The 20104-nt window shown below is 44.6% G+C and overlaps 1 protein-coding gene and 1 long non-coding RNA gene across 14 annotated transcripts in view; one reads left to right on the plus strand and one right to left on the minus strand.

Annotated features, from left to right (window-relative positions):
* LOC115604384 overlaps window positions 1–12663 on the minus strand; it is a 73969-nt gene extending 61306 nt beyond the window's left edge. For 3 of the 5 annotated variants that reach the window (XR_003990255.1, XR_003990252.1, XR_003990256.1), the window contains exons 1-2: window positions 12484–12631; window positions 8847–8928 (exon numbers count right to left, since the gene is read on the minus strand). This is a non-coding gene — a long non-coding RNA (uncharacterized LOC115604384). Of the gene's footprint in view, window positions 1–112; window positions 1626–4668; window positions 4976–8846; window positions 8929–12483 lie in introns of those variants that run through there. The other 2 variants (XR_003990254.1, XR_003990253.1) reach the window with 2 other exon arrangements.
* KATNAL1 (katanin catalytic subunit A1 like 1) overlaps window positions 12192–20104 on the plus strand; it is a 43899-nt gene continuing 35986 nt past the window's right edge. For 2 of the 9 annotated variants that reach the window (XM_030477449.1, XM_030477450.1), the window contains exons 1-2: window positions 12752–12825; window positions 16802–16981. The gene's annotated coding sequence lies outside the window, so the exon portion shown is untranslated. Of the gene's footprint in view, window positions 12498–12751; window positions 12826–16801; window positions 16982–19162; window positions 19259–19298; window positions 19582–20104 lie in introns of those variants that run through there. The other 7 variants (XM_030477448.1, XM_030477446.1, XM_030477447.1 and 4 more) reach the window with 7 other exon arrangements.

The raw sequence follows: 20104 nt of genomic DNA on the forward strand, positions 1-20104 counted from the left end.
CGCACTCACTGCATCACAATAAAATGCTGCCTAATTGCTGCCTCAGCTGAGTCCCAAAGGTGCTGGAGTTTGTCTCTAGGCTACAGTTGTGGACAATAAACTCTTCTCACACTGGAGTTAAGCCTTTTTATTATTTAAATCTGAGTCATGTAAAATTAGTTTACTAGCAAGTAACCCACAAAGATCTAGTATGGAAAGAAACTCCCACATATTGTTTTCCAACACAATAAGAGAATGATCAGATACAAAGATTTGCAAGCAGCTCGTAATACAAGATGTAATTGAAAGACCAACATTTAATTCAGCCAAAAAGACATGAGAATGTTTCTGTGAGCCTAAGAGTTGCTCTCAGACCTTGGCTGTTTGGTGTTCTTTAGCTTCAAATTAAACCTGGCGGTATGAAAAACTCTCTTTTTTCCTCTAGCTTATCCATAACCCAAAATACCTATGAAAGAGGAAAGGCAGCTGTAGATAACAAATGCCAGATGAGCAAGAGCTTGCTATTCTCAGTCTAGCACAACAGCCAGAGGATTCGATCAGCATTTTACTAAAACATCATCAAGAATATACTAAGACTGGGTGGTTGCACGTCCATCAAGCTTGAGAAGACCCTGCAGCAAGAGACAAATGGACAATACAGAGTGACAATGAACAAATCCTCTTTTTCTCACCAGGACCATATTCAGCCATCCTCAATAGCAGGAGAAGACATCCGGACACTGCATACACAGGCATTTTCTCCCTTTGTGTTCCTTTTTTAAATCTCTGTTTTAAAGTGCTTGTTTTTCTGTTGTAAAATATGTCTTCTGATGATAGTGCACACTCCACAGACATTACAGTAGAAAGCCTTACTGATAATTTTTTGAGACTCTAATTCCTTAAGACAACACTTGGTTTTGGTGCTGTGTGCCCAAATCCACAGTCCTAATTAAGCACAAATGAAGCTGGAAGAGACCTCCACAATTTCTCAAAACAGTTAGTGTCCTTTAATTAGAAAAGGTCAGACATGATAGCAGAGACCTGACACAGTCCTTGTGGTGGTGTTGGCAGCACATCTGCACCCTGGGACACTCGTGGGTGAGGACAGCACATGTCCATGTCCCGGCAAGGCGATACAAACAGCTCTTCATACGTCTCCTTTTGTCAGCACAGAGCACATGCATCAATAGGCAGATGGACCCATATGCAGTAACTGCAAGGAGACTGTTAACCACACACCATATCCTCACTGAGCTGAGACTACTCCTGTTGCTGGGGTTTCTCATTCCTCATTTGGATTTGTCTTGATGTCTCCCTGAGAACATAATGGCGGACACGTTGTGGACTGCAGGACCTTCATCACTAATGGTGACGCACAAGACAGGAAGGATGCACAGGTCTGAAGTCGATTTTGGCAGGCAGCAGTTAGAAAAGCTAGGATGCATTTTCAGCCTTATTCAGATCAATGGGAATTCTGCCACTGATGTCAGTGGGATGAAGACTTTGCTCCACATGTCTGCCTGTAATCTGAGAACATGTATTCTGCAAGTGCTGGAGACCCAGTGAAAGCGGGACCCCACAGAGTTCATCTTAGATTCATTGTTTGAAATAAAACTACGTGGATTCTTTGTGCCCTTTTTAGTTATCTGTAAAACAAGTATGATAATGCTTTGAGTGCTAAACAATACAAGGTGTGTAGGAAGACACAGTACCTTTTATTAGGGTAACTGAAATAGCTGGGGGAAACCAGACAAGCTTTCAGGCTTGCCTGAAATGCTTTGAGATGCTCTGATGAAAGGTGTTCGAGCTGTGCAAGGGATCATTAAATTACATTCTTCCTCTCTCTGGAAATCATTTAGTGATATTTCAAAGGAAAGATGCTGTACAGAAATAACTGATTTCTATTGCAAGTGCTGTCTGGAGCTAAATATCTTCCTTCCTTCTTCTTTATGAAAAAATCTAAAGAAAAATATGTTTTAAATTAACATGTTAAGAATAATTTTATCGTATAATGTATAGTCCTGTGAAATGTCCTGTGCTAAGAGTAACTTACTTACAAGATCCTTAAGCGTATTTCAGTACACACAAACGAAACAGCTGGATTTATGTTTAATACGTTGTGGAAATTATGGAAGTACCACTGTAAAGAAATTAGAAAGCATGGAAGCTCTGTGAAAACAGCAAGTGAAAAAAACCCACCCCGAAATCCCACTGCCTGACAAGCCCCCACATTTTCCCTATTGAGTGTGGGCATCATGCCTTTGAACATGCTGTGAACTGGTGTCCATAAAGGAGTGACAGAATCAACCAAACACTTAACCCTCTCTTCTCCCCCATCCACCAGGAGGGACAGAATGAACTGGGAGTGCTCACTTGAACTTAGCCGGGAGTAACAGCGTTATGATGCTGCAACTGTGAGTGCACCAAGATACATCAGTGCCATCAGGGAGTCAGTGGACCACTGAGGTCACTGGGGGCCATGAAGAAGTAGGTGAGGGAAGGTTTAAATCCTACTAGATTCACTTTACTAGAGCTTTAGTTCTGTGTCAAGACACAAATGGTGTCAAGAACAGAGAAAACTGGGAGGGGAATCCTTAAATACGTAAAAAGTAGTTGCAAAGAAGGATGAAATAAATTGTTTGTGTCTTTAAGAACAACAAGCAATGGGGATAAATTGCAGCAAAGGAGATTTACGCTAAACCACTAGACAACTCTCCAGGATTAAGCAAAAAACAAGCATTGGTATAGACTGCCTAGAGAAATGTGAAACTTTCATCACTGGAACATGTCAAAAATGGCTTAAATAAACATCATCAAAAGTTTCACTACTGATGGTTGTCTTCTGAAGTGGAGAACAGACTTGGAGATTCATCTGAGAAAGGTTACAACATGTGACCAGGTTTTCCTGGATGTATTCTCTTTTTCTCCCCTTGAAGATTTTCTGTTTGTGTGAGATTTTAAGATGCACTGCTCTGAAAATATTTGTGTAAGACCAGAGAGGCCATTTATCTTCTGAAGTGCCTGTTCCTCTCCACTGATCACAGATGCAGTCACAGATGACTGGCCTGGTGCGGACACCTATTTATTGAATCCATAAAGTCAGATGAGACAATTGCCATCCTTAATGACAAATTGTGTCCTTTCCAATATATTCCTAGATATAACACTCAAATCTCCATTATTCATTCCAACTGTAATTACTTGTTGTGTACGTATGAGGTGGCACCCATAATACATAATCATAATGTTATTTATTGCCCTGTGTTAGTAATTTTATCACATTACACTTAGACGCCATATGGTGTGATGAAGAATGTAATGAAGGTTTCCTATGCAGTGGATAGAAAGCTTCTAGACAACAATTACTGTAATCTATTCCAGTTCTGCATTCCATTCCTACTGATAATATCACTGAAGTGTATGGTATCTCAGGAAGGAAAATTTATTTTTAGATCTAAGAGCTAGCCAAAGCTCTGCTGAGCTGCAGGTAGAGCTACTAACTAGGAATGTAAGCGGCTTTATTTCAGCAGTATGTATGAAACACAAAGGTGCTTCTGATATATGGTATTAACCACTTCTGTTTTCAAAGTCTAGTATACAGTTCATATACATACCCAGACAATCTGTATGATCCTCTTATGTTTATATGGTACTCATCCCACCACAGGACTAAACCCAGGCACTTAAGAGATGTCTGCACTATGTCCTGCACTGAGGTCAATGTAAAAAGCCTGGGCACCCAGGCTGAGCACCCAGGTCCTCTCTGCTTAACTCCTAGCTTTCTCCTTGGAGAAAAATTTAGGGACATTCCATGCATCCAAGATAAGGCATGGATCTTGGGCAGTTCACTCTCAGGATTCCCTCCCCAAAATGGCAGTAGAAGGGAACCCCGAATACAAACAGCACAGAATCACCTTCCTCATCTTGAGAAAACTGTATAGAGTATTATTTTCCTGAGCTTTTTAAATACTGTTTTTTAATAACCTTTGTTCTTCTTTTATAACTTGTAATTAAGGAAACCCCAATCTTCTATCTTCTTCTGCACAATTACCCTCATTAAACATGTATTTCTCCACTGTAAAAGGATGAAAAGAGTTATACTGGTTTTGGCTGAGACAGTTAATTTTCTTCACAGTAGCTGTCATGTGGCTGTGGTTTAGGTTTGTGCTGGAAACAGTGCTGATAATCTAGGGATGTTTTAGTTGTTGCTGAGCAGTGCTTACACAGAGCCAAGGCCTCTTCTGCTCCTCAGCCCTCCAGTGAGTGAGCTGGGGGTACACAAGGGACACAGCCGGGACAGCTGGCCCCAACTGACCAAAGGGATATCCCAGACCATACGGTGTCATGCTCAGCATGTAAACCTGGGGGAAGAAGGAAAGGAGGGACATTTGGAGTGTTGATGTTTGTCTTCCCAAGTAACCATTACGTGTGATGGAGCCCTGCTGTCCTGGGGATGGCTGAACACCTGCCTGGTAATGGGAAGTGGTGAATGAATTCCTTGGTTCGCTTTGCTTGTGTGCAGCTTTTGCTTTACTTATTAAGCTGTCTTTATCCCAACCCACGAGTTTTCACACTTTTAGTGTTCCAATTCTGCCCCCTCTCCTTATTCCGCTGGGCGGGGAATGAGCGAGTGAGCGAGTGGCTGTGTGGGGCTGAGCTGCCTACTGGGGTTAAACCACAACAGCTTCATTTTGTAACTTCATTACATTTAAAAACGCATGAAAAATGAAAACAACACTTCCACTCTCTTTTTTTTTTTCTCTGCTAAGGTGATACAAAAAAATATCTGAATGAGGAAATGCACACAAGAAGAGAACAGCATATATAGGTTTAACTCCAGCTAAGCATATAGAAACTTAGCTTCAGCTGTGCTTCCTTGTGGATTTTAGCTTCTTCCTTACTTGACTCTTTAGGAATGTTTTCATTCTTACTTTCGTGGAGAAGGACCAGAAAGAGGCGAGTACTTCAGCTAATAAAAGCAATTAGCCAGGTCGAGCTATGGAAGGTCACAGATAAATATAATTAAACAATCTCTTCACAGGTTATTAGAACTTTAAAAAGCAGCACAAGATGCCATGCAAAAATTAATAACTATTAAAAACTATTAACAGTTCTCTCACCTCACTGGGTTTGTGGCCAGCATTCCTAATATATGCCTGTTTTAAAAGAATACTGGTTTAAAACAGGATGATTAAATCTGTAACGACATGAAATATCTTAACTGCCAGAGACTGAGAAAGTATCCCGAAAGTGGTCACTAGTGGCATCAAGTCTCTCTGACCTGGAACGGCTTCCAATAATCAGAAAATGAAGCTTTAGTCACATATTTGCAGCTGAGCCTGGGTGGTTTTAGAGGTTAGTACACAAGGCAATGAACCTAGCTTGTTGTAGTCAGCAGTGCTCTATGTACAAAGAGGAGCCACACAGCCTGTGAGTGCAATTCAGCTGGACAGATGTAGATATTTAATATGAATATCTCATAGAGGTCATATGAAACATCATTTAAGAGGCCAGATTTTCCATTGATTTTGAAAAGAATCTAAGGCTCATGTGAAGACGTCTGCACTGTAAACTTCTTAAGGTACTCAAACTCAGTTGCAGTTGCTCTATGTTAGTGGCAACACCATGCCTATTTATAGGCTCACTGATAAAGTCTAGCATACCTTTCCATGGTACTTTTATAAATACTACAAATTATTTTGTTTAAATTATGACCATTTTTTACATGGATAACACAGATATAAGTCTAGAGTATCTCTTTCTTACAGTGATGCAAATGATAGTAAACTTCCATGTTGTGAAACTGTAATGGTATAAAACTCACGTACTTGAACAGAACGATACCTAGATACAAGACTCAGTCTCCTTAACTTATATCCCAAAGTTAAATATATGCTTTTCTTGGTGGCACACTTTGCAATAGGTCCCCGAGTTCAACAGCTTATTTCTGTCTCTTGCTAAAGCTGATCACTTCCTCAGATATGCAGGTTTAACTGTTTACAAGGTCATGTGATAAACAAGATCAGAGACATGACCTAGGTTAAAAGTTACACCTTCTTTTGCAGGGTTCCTTTTAACCCAGATGATTTCACCAACCTCGTTGACAGTGCCAGCAACAACAGCTGTACCGGCACAAGCGACAGAGACATGTAAAAGCAGAGGGCAAGAACAAGTGCTGAGGGGTGGAGATCAATTAAGTCAGTTTTGTTGCCAAGGAAAAGATGCAAAGAATAGCACAGAACAGCATTCAAAGTTGAAGAGGCTCCTCCAGATGCTAATTCAGAGCAGAAGCCTAACTAACAGTCTGAACTGCTCTCTGGAGGAGCCTCTCTCACTCCTTCAACTATGCAAGGCATCTAGGGAGACAAGCCTCCTAATTTAGGCATCTAAGTTAGATGTTTAAACCTAGGCAGTGAATATTCCCCCGAGAATGTGAATGGGATGTTATAATAATTTAAAATATGTGTAACTGAAGCTGTGATACCATACGAATGTCTGTGCTTTTATGAGATACTGTTCTTTGTACCACTGATCCTCTACTGACACAATCATGTTTCTCATTTATTAGATAAATGAACAACATCAACAAAATGCACATTGTCCAAATACAGTCCAAATTTTGAAGTTAAAGAAAGATTCCCAATTTTACTCGCAAAATACAAACCAGATTAAGTTGTTCACATGGAAACCACTGCATGTTCCCTATAGTAATCACATTAGGGGACCAGAAAGGGAAAAGAGACTCTTCACAATGATCACTAGCATGAATTTAAATTCCTTGTTCTCCTTAAACTTTTTTTTTAATTTTTCAATTAGGAACTTTGGCTAAACTTTCCTCTATAATTACATCTTGTCATTTACAGTAGGACAGACATTTACATACGTTGCTTTTACCTACTCAGAACTTTTTACATGTTCAGTGATGGGGGTTTAAACAGCTATCAACAACTGACAGTTGTTCTTCCAATGCAGATGCATGGCCTCTGGTGTGCCTACCTCCTGCCCTGCAGAATCTTGATACTCAGGCACACACCAAAACACCAGTTGTCAGTGCATCTTTCTCCAACACAGCCACCTTCATTGCTGTTGATCACAGCACTAACCAAAGGACTGTGTGAGACAGTCCTGGAAAGGATTACCAATAAGTTAAAGAATGCTCTTTATATGTAGCTATCTTCTGTCCTGGATGAATGTGTTTACAGGATGAGACTGCCCAAGCCAATTAATCTTCTAATATCTCACACTGCAGAACTGGAACTAACATGCTAAGAAATCAAAACCACCGGGCAGCCCCACTACTATGTATCATACTGTGCTTTTTCTAGTGGTTTGGGCATCTAAACAGTGTGTACAAAGAGCTGCCTAACAGCTCTCTTATTTGAAACTGCCACTTTTAAGTCAGAAAAATATCTACAGGGAAAGGAGAATAATACGTACCAGCATGACTGAATTCATGGCTGTGCCTGAGTTAACAGGCTCAACCGATGCAACTGTTTGGTTCAAGCAATCAAAGTGTAGTATCCTATGGTTTTGTATCCATCTCCAGTTAACCCCCATCACTCCAATAAAACAGCTGCCTACAGGTCACACATGGTATTGCAACTGTGCACAGAAGTAGGTGCCATAAGCAGCACCAAGCGTGGAGCTGCCAGTCATCTTACGCATGCAGGCTGGGCAGCTTGTTGCCAGAGGAAATCTTTACCAGCTAAGTTCTGCCTACCTTGTGCTCAGCAGGGGCACCAGCCGAGTCCATCTTTTCTACTATGCTACTTACTACAAAAGGAATTCAGTTACCATTAAGACCTTCACCCTTTTGCAAATGTAGTTGAAATTGGCCAATGAGGTTCAAAATCATTGCAGTGGGACAGACAGTGTGCAACTGCAGAAGAGTCAAATCTTTGGCAAGCCAGCCTAAAATTCACATGAATGAAAGAGATACACTGCAAAATGTTTTTTCCTGCTTAATAGTGCATCACAAGAGATTTTCTCTCAGTTGTCAACCCTAGCAGGCAGATAAAGGGAACTTTGCCACTTGATACTATCTAGTGGTGTGCCACAGGACTGAGACAATGTGAATAAACTTTTCTTTCCCTGTTCCATTTTCACTTACCATTTGCTTACACACAGCTCCCTGGGCCTGGCTACTTTCTCTGATGTTTCTGACTGAGTCTTCCTCTCTCTCTGTTTTGACTACCGTAAGCTACTTTCTTATTCCTTCTCCAAACAGAAATGCTCCAACATATGCAAAATCCTTCTGCATGTTAAGTATAAACAGAGAAAAAACACAATATCATAGTTCCTGTTAATTCTGCTAACCTGTGTCCACAGACTCGAAGCAGAAGTACTGCTTTTTCTTCAACCTGCCATGGGCTTGCTTCAACCCATCTCAAAGATCTACCTTCTCTTCTACCTGTATTTTCCATTAATGCAGCACTGGCTTGTTCATCATCATTTTAATCAACTTAGTCAGAACTGTCATGACAGCTTTGTCGATGCCTCTAACAATGCAACAAACACATTAGCTGGGACTCCTCTCACCTACCTTTAGGCATCTACAGTGCCAACCCTTACATTTATGCTTATCAGCTAGATCTGCTATAAGCTTGGAAAAAATTAAACACATTCAGGGCACAGCCAACCTTGGTCAAAGTGGGAATTGCATTCCCAAAGCACCTGTCTCTCTCTATCATGAAAAAACATAGAGGAAAATTAACTCAGAGGCAAAGGTCTACAAGACAGATGTCTAAATTTGATCAGATAAATACAAACACCTGTGTCCATTCCTACTCTCACTTTCTGGCTTAACTGAAATCTCATTTGAATATCAGCCGCTTTCCCTTGAGCAATTCACAGCATCTGAGATGTACCTTGTGTGAAAGATGTTGACTAAATCCTCCTGTGTTGCCATTCCATCACAGTTTCTCAAGGTTCAGACTCTGAGATTCTTTCCTAGAAGAGAAATTGGTAGATGTGTCATACTGATATATATCATACCACAAAAATATCTACACAGACCAATTGCTGTGTGTGTACAAAAATTAACAGTGTGTGTCTACTGACGCCTTTACTGAGTTGCGTGTAACTTCATAGGCATTAACCTTCGAATATGTAACACACAACTTCTTTTCCCTATTGCTTCCCTATTGTTTTTCACCTTTTATTATTACAACATTTCTGAACCTAGCCTGTAAGACCTTTGGCAGAGTTAGGTTTGCATGTGAGCATTAAAGATTATTATGAAGGCACAACAATTCCTGTAGTCTAGATAAATATAATTGCAAGAGGAAGGGAAGACAAAAGCAAAGGGCAGTTCATAACTCACAGACATCTCGTATGTTTTCAAGCTTCTCCTGCAGAACTTTGTGTGTGGGAGGAGGTTACAAATGAAGCTCTCTGCTAAAAGCCTGTGCCAGCCATCTGAGTTAGACACAGTCTATAGAATTTATGTAATGATAACCAAATCAATTCAGAAACCAGTTTTGTTAATCTGACACAGACCCTAAGAGTGGATAGCTTTAAACTTATCCTGACAGTGTCTGCTATTACTCTAGATGAAGAGACACTTTTGAACCAAATCAAATGTTCATGGCAGAAGAGTTACATTAATTTATATCAGCTTCTGATTGAACTGACTAGAATAAATCAGAGAGAGAGGGCACACAATCAGCTCTGCTGGCAGATTTGCAGACTGCTGGAAAGGGCCATAAGTCTCTGGAGTATGGCTGTGAGTAATGCTCTCCTCCACCAACACAGCTGGAGCCCGCCTAACCACAGCCGCTGACACCCACCACCATCATGTCTTAGCCAGACTGCTAGGTTTATAGCCTCTATCAGAAAATAAAAAGATGTAAGTTGTGAGAATATACTCATAGTAGAACAAGTTTCAGTGGCTTAAGGTGTAACACCCCCTCCCAGCAATTTCTTACCTTCTCTTTGCCTGAGTTTACTGCCTCACAGCAGATGTGGTGAACAAAACACATGCACTAGTCCCAGCTGCTTCAATACAAGGTCCAGCAAATTAGCTTAGACTGCCAATAAAGATGACTTTAATGTATTAAAATGGATTAGAAACATTAGTGTCTTCCAATCCAGGGACTGTTGTGGAGGCAGAAACCTTCAGTAAGGAGGCAGAAAAGATGGTGAGGGAAGCAGTATTTCTTGCACCACTCCAGCCAGGCTTGTTGGAGTTTGTGGCAATAGGAAAGGCTATGAAATGTCACACTCATGGCTACCATTCTTTTGCCTTATTAACAAGCTTATGAACTTCTGTTTGTCTGTCTGGACTAGACAACCTTCGGAAATCTCCTCCAACTTGAATTATCCTGATCCTAGCATGCAGGGATAGGAACCTGGAAACGTGGTTCTGTTCCTGCAGATCCAGTCACTTAGCAGATCTTGGCAATCTGTGTAGACCAAACTTACCTTCCAAGGGGTCCAACGAGGGTGACACTAGTATTGCCCTGGTGTTGAGCAACTACTTTTCAAAGGGAGGTCAGTGGTAGCATGGGTACCCTCTGCCACTAGGAAACAGCCCCACTTGACTCAAGCATTATTAAGAAAAGGGATGGGGAAAAATAATCCCAAACCAAAGAAATAGGGATTAAGACTAAATAACCAACCTTCTCTGGTGTCACAGTTTCCTAGCTAGGGGACACAATCCTCAGATAAAGCATTTAATGTGTTGCCTAATGTGATAAGAGGTATACAGTCTTGTGGGAAGGGATACTATGGCAGCGCTGGGAACAGGCTGCTTATCATGTGCTCTCCCCAAGCAGCATTGAGCTCTGTAAGGTCTGCACTGCATCTATGCTTTTGGGTATGTGAGAAACCAGCAGGAATTGATGTCATGGGCAGGCAAGTTCGAAGAAATCTGGAAAACGGGAAGCCAGAGTCACAGCTGTTATAAATTCATCAAGATTTTGGCTCCAGTTCTAAAATATTCACAAAGGCATAAGAATCTCCACATGATTTTGAGGGAAGCAAGATCTGTAGATACACGAGTGACACATTCACACATGCTGTATTGTTTAAGCAGCATACTGAGCTTTTAGTTTCAATCCCTGCTCTTTTCACTCGAGTCAGTTAACATTTCCCAGAACGTTACTGTGAGACACAACCTCATGCTGTTACCTTAACGTAACTACAACTGATATTTTCTGGAGAAATCATGTGTCATTATGGGGAGCGATCACAAGGTCATTATCTGTGGGACACTCTCAGAGCTGTGACAAGGCAGTTCCAGCAGCAAGGACGCACTGCAGTGGAGCTGCTGCATGCACAAACAGAGCGTGGATCCGCTGGGATCTCAATGGGCTGCTCCTGCCTCTGCGCTGCCTCTGCCTTCTTTGTGCCTGCAGCAGCTCTGCAGGGTCAGCTAGTTCAGGAACGTGATCCAGCTGAACTCTGGTAATTTTCTCGAGAGGCATGACTGGCTTTCCCCACGATCAGATCCCAGGCTTGCCTCGCCATATGGCAACAGAAAGAGTTACTGCCGTGTAAACAGCAACAGGAAAGCATAGCCATGATCAGAGAGGAAGGCAGGACTGCCCCTTTTGGTGGCAATACAGACAGAGGCTGGCTTGCATTAGCTGTGAAACGACATTCTCAGAGAGGTTTATAACCGCACTGCTCTGCTGGCAGGAGACCAGGCTGTTCCTATTAACTGAGAGATGCAGGCTTCAGAAACGCTACATTCACCCTCAGCAGAGGACACGGACTGGGTCGTGCCGCCCTGTGAGGCTGCCTGTGATCACCAGCTACCACTGCTCCAAGGAACAGGCAAATCCCCAAACCCGTTCCTTTACCTTTCTATAAAAGCAATGAAACCCGTTAGCAAACATGGTGCTAGGTCCCCTTGTCCGTGCCCTTGCGGGACAAACGCACGTTTCACCCTTCCTAGCCACTCCCTCAGCCGGACTGGAAACAGACGAGGTTTGTGCACTGAGGAAGCGTGTCCATCCCCTGAAACCTGGCTACAGACGAAGCCCAGCACACAGCGCACCCGCACACCCAGACCCGGTGCCGTTCTGCTGCGGCACCGACACCCTGCTCCCTCGCCGGGGGCTGCGCCGCTCCAGCCGCAGCGGGCAGGCAGCGGAGGCTCTCCGCGGGCCTCCGGGGGGGGGGGTCAACACACGGCTCGCCCAAGGGCGGCCAAACCGCTGCCGCGGGACTGCGGCGCGGCGGGATGCTCCTTTGTTTGTGTCTCTCCGGGAAAGCCCCACCCTTCCCGCCGCCGCAGCACGGCCGGGGACGCGGCAGCGGCCGGAGCGGGCCCAGCTCCGCCTGCGGGGCCCGGCGGCCTGCGGCAGGGGCGGGGTGGCGGGAGCGGGATGCCGTCCCCTCCCCGCGCCCCGCCGCCGCCATGGCAACCACCCGTCGCCGCCGCCTCCCCCGCCCGTGCTCGTCCCCCCTCTCCCCGGTGCCTCTCTCCCCCCGCCGCGGTCTGACAGAGCAGAAGCGCTGCGCCCCCTCCCCGCGCCGCTCCCGTCCGCGGACACGCACCCCGGCTCTCCCAGGTAACGGCAGGGCCCGGCTACAGCGCGGCCCCTCACGGCGCTACCCGGGGCGGGCGGCAGCTCGGACCCCGGCGCAACAGCCACCCTCCCATCCCGCCGCGCTGAGGGAGGCGGCGGCGGGAAGAGTGGGGGGGGTAGCAGCGGGAGAGGCTGGCAGAGGGCAGCTGCCCCCTGCCGCGGAGCCTGCTGGGAAGTGTAGTCCGCGTCCCCCCTGCCGGCGCCGGGGGCTGAGGAGCGAGGTGGCGGGTGGGAACTACAAACCCCAGCGCGCTCGGCTGGCGGGGTGGGGAGATGGGCGCTGCGGTGTGCCCCCGCGGAGGAGACCGTGGTGAGGAGGGGGCTCGGTCTGGGCGAGGGCGCGGAGGTGACTCGTCTCTTAGGAGCCGCTGCTGAGGGGATGATGGTCCCGGGGGCCAAGGGTGCCCCCTCAGCGCTGCCGAGAAGGGCAGGGTGGAAGGGGAGCACGGTGCCTGGTGGTGGGGCGGGATGCGAGGGGACGGCCGGGGAGGGCGGGCTGGGGGACCCGGGCGGGCGGGGTGTGCTGGGGGCTGGACGGCTGAATGGGGAGAGGTGTGATGCTAGAGCATCAGTTTTTAAGAGGATGAGGGAATGCAGGGAGACGGGAGGAAGGCGGGTGGGTGGGCGCAGTCGGGAGGTGCGCTGAGGGGAGGGTCGGTTGGGTAGCTTGTGGCTGCAAGTGCGGGCTGCTGAGGTTGGGGGAAGAAAGAGTACGAGGGGCACGTAGGAGCATGGGTGAACGGATGAAAGGGGAGAGATCTGCTGGAGGAGGAGTGGCAGAGCAGATGCGAGGGCAGGGGAGGCCGGAGTGAGTACGGAGGAAGCAGCAGCCAAAGAGACAGGAGCTAGTGGCCCTGGAAAGTTTCCTCAACCAGCTCACTTTATAGTTGTCCTACCACACTTCGGCTCTGTTGAGCTTGCTGCACTCGGTCGTCTTTATATGATGTGACACAGTGTTACTTCTTAAAATAATTTTGCTTCGTTTCTATTGTGCCCACTTTTCTGCCATGATGTCAGTGTGGCATTTGTCTCTCTTCCCTTTCTATTTACTCTGATGACAATTCTAGTGTTATCCATTATCTTGTATTCTCCAACAGGCATGAGGTGGAATAAAATCACAGTTCCTTTCTCATATCATATATAAAATACACATATTTATGACTGGTTTCTTAGAGGGAGTTATTTTTTATTCCTGAAAATCTGTATCTTAAAAGCTCATTGCATTAGTACTCCCTTGCATATGAACACTGAATGGCTATTCCTAATACAGTTTTAAATGTCACAGAGATGGGTTTCTTTGCAGTGGATGTTGATTTTTATTGCAGTTGAACGTTTCTAACCCCATGTCAGATACATCCTAGGACAGGCTTAGGCTTCTTGCAGCTCCTGGTCCTTGCCAGGCTGTGGAAGTGAATATCGCTGCTGCAGCATGCTTCCAGGGTGCTTTGCTCTCAGACACATAGGCTTTTGAGCAGGTAACAGAGAGGAGTGGATCCTGCCTGAGCTAATCACAGTCTCAAGAAAAGTAAATGGAAGTCAAGGAAACAACAGTAGGCCTTTTTCTGGCTTTCTGTCTAAATAATTGCAAAAAAAATCCCTAAAAATAAAAAACCCAGCTGATCCTTCTGGCAATGAGCTGAGAAACGTGGAGATGTGATGTCGGTAGCACTAACAGCAATATGCCTATAAGCATATATTTTAAAGCATAGGTACTTTAGACCAATTTAAAACCAGCAAAATTCTAATTAAAAAAATACGTATTCATAGTCCTAAAGTGCCAATTCTTTGGAATTCAGAGGGGAATTCAGAAGATGGAAAGTATTCAGGCCTAAATTCTGACCTTATGAGTCAGGGTTATAAACACATGTGTGAGTCCATTAAACCTGCAATTATTCATGGAAAGTTTATCTGGGTTGCAGATTGGCTGCGCTCGGAATGTAGCAGCACCAGAACTGAATCTTTGTGGAGCTGCCTATGGTCTGGCAGGGCTCAGGAGCTGCTGTGGGAACATGGATGTGCTGTATCCAGGGCCAGGTGCAGAAGCAGTTTAACTGCCTTTCTTGGCACAGAGCCCGACCTAATAAACACTTTGAACCCAAGCTGGCTCTGCACAGACCCATCTTGGGAGTCTTTGGTGGCATGTTTGCTCTGCTAGAAGTGCTTACACACGTGATGTGCAGAGAGGCAAGTGGCTCCACAAAGTGGCCAGAGGGGTTATTGATTTGGGCCGAGTTCCACTTTGTTGAGCTCCGTATGGGTCCTGCAGAATCCTTCAGGTATCTGAGCCCTACACCCTGTCAGAGGAGGGCTTGGTCACCTCAGGGCTGGTGCCTCCTGATTGTGGCTTGGATTTGGGGTGGTACTAATGCCAGGAGCCCTGAAAATGTGCTGGAGAGAAGAGAGATGTGTGGAGCCAGCCTGGGTCCAGCAGCGCTAAGATGGAAAAGGAGCTAGCAAGCCTCTTGCTTCCTGAACTGTGTGTGTATGGAGTTGCACTCCCCCGAGTTGCCCCACGGTGTTAGTGTTAGCTGTTTTGGTTTCTGTTACCCAGCCTAGTTGATGGATACCTCATTACCCTGAGTAATGGTGATGTGACCATATGGATATGCCTGAAGCTGGTACACAGGGTGCTCTGGAGAAGAATACATTTTGCAGTCAGTTTAGGAATAGCACAATCATCTCTGGTTCTCCTCTTTCTAGTTCTTCAAAAAATTATAGTTCAAAAGCTTAGCAAATGGCAGTTTCATTCTCCTGGGTGCCTTCTGTTTGATGCAATAGTACATTATCTCTAATTAAAACACTGACCAACTGCTTAGTAGTTTCTCATGTATTTATTTGTAACTTGCGGTGAATGTCTTGTCTTCATTTGAAAATTCTTTTCTTTTCACTTGCATTTAAAATAACATTCAACTCTCTGCTTCAAGTTAGCTCTCAGAAGATTCCACAGAAAAATAGTTTGAGGCCTGTGTGCATGCTTATTCTCCTTCCCACTTCCACACACATTTCCCCATTAACTCCACGTCTGCTATTTCAAACCAGAGTTTCAGTGCAAAGAAGCCAAAAATCAGTTAACAGCAAGCAGTTAACTGAATTGAAAGATCCCTCAGTGCTGGGTTTCCTGGACCACGGTGTGTGTATATGTTTTATCTGGGGTGAGTGCTGCTTTGAAGTGACATGTTGAGCAGGGAGTGAACACTCCAATGACATTACTTGCTGCAGCCCCCAGTGCTGCTCCTGCCGCTGTAGCCGTTCTGATGCACACAGCAGAAGGAAAAAAAGAAAAGAGCACTGGTGTAGCACACTTCTTGTCTTTGATTCAAGAAGCCATTCAAATGTAGTTTAAATCCAAATCTGCTGGAACTGAGCCACGTTCTTATTTATATATATATATAAATTTAACAGGAGTTGTGATCCTGTGAGGTAATGATTGTTAGCTTCCACACCAGTCTATGGGACCACAGCTGCAAGTTTAAACAAAGCCAAGTTAACCAGGAAAGATAGATTTGGCTGTGGAACTTGGCAGGCATTTTGTTTGTTTGTATTTTATCTGACAGTGATCAGTTAAAATGTTGTTTTTGTCACGCGAGCGTAATGCCTGATAATTGTCTGCAGCATCAGTGATTGCTTCTGAACAGGGACAGTTAATTATCAGGAATGAAGACTAGTTGTTCTGCACCCAAATCCAAAATAGAAGGGATAATCTTTCTAATAAAGCAGGCAAGGCTTTTTTTTTTTTTTTTTTTTTTTTATAATTGTGGTTTTGGAGAACTTAAAAGTCAAAAAAAATACATCAAGCATGTGAAAAAGAAATACAGTCTATATTTCAGTCAGAAATAGACTTCTGTAGGCTCCCAGTAGGAATTGCAAGTTGTGCAGGGAAAAAATGGGTTTTTTTCTTCGTCTGATGATATTCCAGTTGGTGTTGCAGTTTATGCTTTTCCAGATAAGGAATTGTCATATTGTTATATATCTTCATTTTAGCAAGTTTTAACTTTGAAGCGACAATGGGAAGTCAGATTGTTGTGCTATTTTAAGTGAAAACATAATTGAGGGAGAGGAAGCTATTCGGAACTGGTCGGAGCTGGCTTACAAAACCAATATGGCCTTAAACTGAGGTAGCTCAGCACTGGATTTCAGAAGATGGTGCCTAACAGCGTGGCTCTGTCTTGTGACGTTAGTTGGGTCTCTGACGCTGCATTTCGGGATGCCTGACATCGTGCTGCATGGCTGACTTACAGAAAATGAGAAACAGAGTTAGTAACCAGTCTTCATCTGTGTATGTCCAGGCCTTTCCAGATGTTCAGCTGTCCAGTCAGCAATACTGCACAGCTGCTATGACGTGAGACCATATGCCCAGCAATCTCTGGGAGCTGTGGAGCCCAGCTGAGACCATATGCCCAGCAATCCCTTTGGTCTGCCTGGGTAAAATTTTGGTCAGAGAAAGACACACATCCAGAAAAAACCAGGTATGTTATAGCACTATCAGTGAGGAGTTAACAACTAATTTGAAGAAAAGACTGATTTGGAAAAAGACTATTGGAGCAATGAGAATAAAGCAAAAATGAGTAACTGCTTCTTTAATGAGTGTCATCCATCCAGTGCATGAGTTGGGTGCCTGTGGAGAAAATGGGATGCAGTTGTGTAACTGGTTGTGTCAAAACACATAGGCATAAAGGAGACATGTAAAGATAGTAAAGATGCCTTTCGTTTTGGCACTTGCAGAGCTGAACGTTCAATGTCAAGCAACAGGAAAGCCCCTGCTACAGACCTCAGCGTTAGGGGTGAGCATTTATTGCCTCTGGTGGCGCTGTGGTGTGAAGTTATGGGGGAGACGGGCTGAAGGGGGCAGTTGTCCTGCATTCCCTCTGGTATTGCACACAAGTCCAGAAGAGTGTGCTAAACAAGCTGTCCCCCTTTGCCCGCCATTCACACAGTCACTGTATCTGCCTGTGGATATGTTTGTGTGTGTATGATGCTTGAATGTTGGAATAGAGACTGTCTTTTGGAACTTGCTTTAGTTCCGGGAGAAGAATTCTTTTCTGACCTCAGATAGGGATCAGCTCAGCTTATGCTCCAAAGAATAGAGATTAATATCCCCTGTGACCTTTTAGCCTAGCTGCTGCAGGGTTTTAACAAGTGGGCTTAAGACCCTATGTGTGGCAGCTATGCCGACATGAACGTCTGTAATGTCTCTTCTTGTCAATGATCCGTGAACTAAAGAATCTCCAAGGATCTCTTGATGTGCTGTGGAGCTGTTATTGTCTAGTGCAGGAAAGAACCCCGCAATGATAGAATGAAAAGCTGGTGTCACAAGTGATGTGTAAGGTATTCTAAATGTACCTGACAACAGTTGTCCCTGGACAACTTTTAAGTAAAAGCCCCTTTTAAGTAAAAGTTGTCCTTTTACTTAAAAGCTGTGGCTGTGATATGGTAGGAAAAACAAATATTTAAACAAAACCTCCAACAACAAAAAAACAAACAACAAAAGCACTGTTTATGACTTCTGTATTTCTGGTTCCTTGGACATTTGCAGTGTTCTATGAACTCTATAACATAATGCAGAACAGATAATAAAAAATAAGTACATAACATGAAAAAGCCCCCACCTAGTGCAAGCTACCTTTTCCTCCCCACCACCAGAAAACAATCCAGGAAGGAATTCCTTCCTAAAAATCTGTTTTCCTTAATTTTGGACCTATTTGTTTTGACTTGCTTTGGCTGTTCTGAACTAATGCTACCATTGCTTGTGTGTGTAAGAGGTCTGTAGTTTTTTTAAGCCATTTTTAGCCATTTTAAACCATTTCAAACAGCCAGTCTTTTTGCAGTGGGACCTCAAAGAGCTGCCTGGGGGTCAGCAAGAGCGCTGATTTAGGACTGAGGTCTACAGTTGCTGTTTCAAGCATGTCTCAGGCATATGGGTGATGTTTATATTCATCTTCTCAAGCTGTATTACCTGTTTTGGTGTCTAGAGTGGGTGATAAGTAAAAATTGAAGTGCCTGAATCCAAGGAAAAGATCCAGAAGCTTTTGTCAGCCTAGCTCTGGAGGCACTGACTGCTCAGTAGGTTCATACAGGTACATCCACCAACCTCCCTCTATGCCCCGAGTTTCAGTGCCTGTTGGTGTTTAGAAGCTCTCCAGTGTGAGGCACTGGGCATCAAGCACTTGCTTAAGCTTCAGTGTTACCAGAGTGAGACCAGAAGCCCCCAAACTCTTGGTTGCTGGAGGACATGGGAGATTCTCATTTGGTTTCCCCCTGAAGTTTTACGACCATGTAAATTTTTCTGCCTCCTGCTTCCCAGCTTCCTGAGCTAACCACTCTTCTGAAGTGAGCACATGTTTGTATGGCTGCTATGCCTTACCTCCTGCCCAGGGGTTGGGCTGGAGACAGGAGGTTGTCTCCTCTGGTGAGCAGGGCACTGCACTCTTCTGGTCTTAAGGGGAGCTGGTTATGAGTGTCAGCCCTCTTAAGGCAGAGGGGGAGTTAAACACACGCCTGCAGGGTGTGAACTAGCTGTAATAAACAGCTACAAGAGATTGCTAAAGTACATACATGTTTCATGGATTTCTAGGAATTGAATGCAGCATTTCCTTAGAAATGTTTTATTTACTCTCTTTTTTTTTGCTACATGTGGGGAAAACTTGCAGAGATTTGAGGACCATTTTCCTTATGGGGACAAGCCGGTTGTGTAGCAGATCCTAACGCGGATGTGTTTGAAGACGGGGCCATGGATTCTGCCCCAGGTGGTGCTTTGTTCATTTATAAGTTGACTTATCAGATCTGAATGGGTTGTAACCTATATTCAGTTCCTATCTTTTTATCTATTTCCAGTGCAATGCAACTGACAGCACTTTTTCCTATTAGTTATCATCTTCTGCATTTTCAAATGGTCTCACTTGCCACAAAGCTAGAGCTCTCTAGTGATGTATCCTGCCCTTCCTCAGCACCAAGAGAAAACGATATAGAGTCATCACCCTTTCCACCTGAGTTCTGCTCCTGCCCAGAAGTTTATAACAGATGTGGGAATGATCTGCAAGCTGAAATGTGTGTCACAGCACGAGGACAAGTAAGCCCTAATGTGTCTTGCTGTGCTCAGTGGAGTGCCAGCTGTGGGGCAGCAGTGTGTTCTTGCCATCAGACTCTTCAGCCACATGGAAGCCGTGTGGCCAGCGGATGCCAGTGAGGGCAGCAGGTTTCCATGGCTTAGTTGCAGGGAGCAGGAGTGAAAAGGTGGTAGAGCAGACCTGGTGTGCAGCTGCAGGCAGCGGCAAGGACCATCAGTTTGGCACTGTTGAGAGGCAGAGCGTGTGTTTGCAATAGGCAGTGTTCAGGACAGGCAGAATGAAGCTCATGTGGATATTGGTTTGACTTCTTGTCAGGTCTGAATTTTGCTAAGCATGAGGGAGTACAAAGGCATAAGATACATCCTCCTTAATGCCATCTTGATCTTGTCTTGTCTGTTCTATAAAAGCTACTAACATTTTTGTAACCCGCTAGGATGTAAAAGGTTGTTTCTCCCTGTTCTGGCTTCTCTCTGCTACCACCTGCTCCTGCTGCACACACCCCCATATCACAGGTTGTCTTCAGCT

The sequence above is a fragment of the Strigops habroptila genome, chromosome 2 (assembly GCF_004027225.2).
Source record: "Strigops habroptila isolate Jane chromosome 2, bStrHab1.2.pri, whole genome shotgun sequence".
NCBI lineage: Eukaryota > Metazoa > Chordata > Aves > Psittaciformes > Psittacidae > Strigops > Strigops habroptila.